The sequence below is a fragment of the Leptonychotes weddellii genome, chromosome 6 (assembly GCF_054177405.1).
Source record: "Leptonychotes weddellii isolate Sample4059 chromosome 6, ASM5417740v2, whole genome shotgun sequence".
NCBI lineage: Eukaryota > Metazoa > Chordata > Mammalia > Carnivora > Phocidae > Leptonychotes > Leptonychotes weddellii.
The window spans coordinates 4,965,613-4,968,389 of NC_138374.1; positions in this window are offsets into that span (position 1 = coordinate 4,965,613).

Sequence of the window (2,777 nt, forward strand, 5' to 3'; positions counted from 1 at the left end):
ACAGCTCAGAGTCCCAACCAACCTCCCTCAGTCCAAAAAGCAGAGACACATCTGATACAGAGACCCTGCCACTGGAATCTACCTGGAAGCCACGTCTCCAAAGGACAAAGAGAACTACGATGCCCTTAGCGTGGAACAGCCACGGCTGCGTGCTTCTCAAGGACGAACCAATGCAATCATCACAAAACCTTCCTGGGGAAGTGGGACTGCCACCATTCCCATCACACAGGTCAAGAAATGAGGCTTAGGGACTGAGGCTGCCTGCTCAGAGTCCCAGACCTGGAAGGCGGGGGAGTCCGGGCTTGGGAGCCAGGAGTCCTAAGCGAACTGCTACAAAAAACACCCAGCCTGAATTCAAAAGGAGCGCTGCCCCCCACTGGCAGCTGGACGGTGGCTCTTCCTCCCTGGCTCCTCTCCCCCTGGCGCTCCCTTAATAGCTCCCATAAAACCAGGCGGAAAGATGTCAAAACAAAAGTCACACAAAATATCATCTAATATCACACAAGGACTGTCACAAGCAAACCTTGTCACCAAGTCCTTTTTAGGTGAAATATTCTCTACTAATACTTTTCCACTGCAGATCCTTCCTGCATCCGTCAAACTCCTACATTTTTCTGTCTAACACAAATTTATCGTTACTGCGCAAAATGGACATTCAATACCCCATGCTCCCAGAGCACGATCGCACAGAGAAATCCATCCATGTCCCAGCTCTGCCCTACTCCTCTGGAATAAAGCAGGGGATGTACCAATGCCCTGGGGAGAGAAGGGGTTTTCAAGGATGGATCCCATCATGGAAAGATCCCATCATGGAAACTACCCTCACCCTCCCACGCTCAAGACTGTCATCTGCACTTGGTAGGCTGCTGACTGCACAAAAAATGCTCAGGGCTGCACAAAAAATGCTCAGGGCTGAAGGGCTGAAATCCAGCCCCCTCATTGCTTGCCAAGCAGTATGCCCACCCCAAGGGGGTGCCTTTCTGTAATTCACAAAAGTACTGCATGGCTTAGGGGTGTCCTAAAGCTCCCCCATCCCCGTCCAGGCCTACATGAGCATAGGAGCGAGGGGTTGTTAACTCCATGTCCCCGGGGCCTAGCACACCATGTACACATGACCTACATCTTCAAGGTTCAAACAGGATTGGGCAGCAAATAGACGCAGAGAAGGACCCACTTAGGTGGAACCCCTGAGTTAGGAAAGCCCTCCCTCCCCATAAGGACCTGCACCACCGCCTGGTTAAGATGGGCAGGATCCAAATGGGTGCCCAGGGTCCCAGGGGCAAAGGCAAAAGGGTGGTTATAAAAGGGAGAAAGATCTAGAGCAGGCATGTGCAGGGAGGAAGACCTAAGTAAGAAGACAATCTGAGCCCAGCTCGCCAGCTTCCTGGCAAACACGCTGCACTAGCCTGCCTTCCCTCCTGCTCCAGCGCTGCCCTGGGTGGCTGGGAGGGCAGGTGAGCTGACACAAGCCAAGCCAGCATACCTCCCCTGCCTCGAGAGGGCAGATAGGTGCAAGGGTCCCTTGCGAGGGACAGGATGGAAAATCAAACCCAAGGGACCAGAGTTACTCAGACACACTTGCAGTGTGTGGGAAGGTTGGAGTTAATCGTAGCTTAATAGCTGAGTATACAAATCATGGGTTTCTTAAGAGGCTAAGTCTCCGGGGAAACAGGGCCTCTGGTCCAGTGTGCTGGCCCCCTGACCCAGCACGCAATCTTCCTGCTCCACCTCTGGCCGTGGAAGGCCTCCCCCAGTGCTCCATCCCTGACCCCGCTGCAAGAAGGAAAGGTTCAGTATACAGATCTCACCGTAACTTCTAAGAATTCAGAATGTAATATACCAAAACCATTCCACTGCACACTGCATGGTATATGAATAATATCTCAATAAAGCTATTTAAAAACAACAGCGTGTGTGCGTGGTGGCCCTGTCCAGCAGGCGGTCCAGGCCACTAGGTAAAACTTCACCAGCAATCGTTGAGACATCGCAGTGACTGGCTGCTGACCCCTGTGTGCGGGGCCACACCGACACCAGGCTGCCTCCACCAGCACCAGAGCTTCCAAGAAACTGCCTCCCACAGCCAAAGAACACAAACCACCAGTGGCAGAGCCCCAGGCTGCACCCAGCAGGGTTTGACAAACACAGGCCTCTCAGGACCAGGAAGGAAGATCAAGAGCAGAGGACCCAGTGCACAGCTCAGCAAGGCCAGGTTTAAAGAGTCTTTCATACATGCATTTTCCTGGAGAACCCACACAAACACCATGATCCAAATGTGATCTGCACTTGGCTATTTAAGAATACAGCCAGGGGTACCTGGGTAGCTCAGTCGGATGAGCGTCCGACTCTTGATTTCAGCTCAGGTCATGATCTCAGGGTCTTGAGATGGAATCCCACAGCAGGATCTGAGCTGAGAGCGGAGTCTGCTTGAGATTCTCTCTCTCCCTCTGCCCCTCCCTCCCACCCCAGTGCTCACTCTTTCTCTCTCTCTAAAATAAATAAAATTTTAAAATCTTAAGAAAAGAAGAATACAACCCCCCCACACACAAGAAAAACTTGCTTTCAAAATTAAAGATTTCTTTTCATTTTTGACCATCCCTTTGACCATCCTGGAAGGAACGTCCTTGGGGTTGGCCCAGCTCTCTGCACGGAGGGAAGAGGGACTTCCATGGTGCCCGAGCTCCTGCCTCTCCTCCTCACACCCCTGCCTCGCCTTCTCACAGGCACCCTTCCCCGGGGAACGCCCTTACTTCCCCCAGGCACGCCCTTGCCGGGAAATA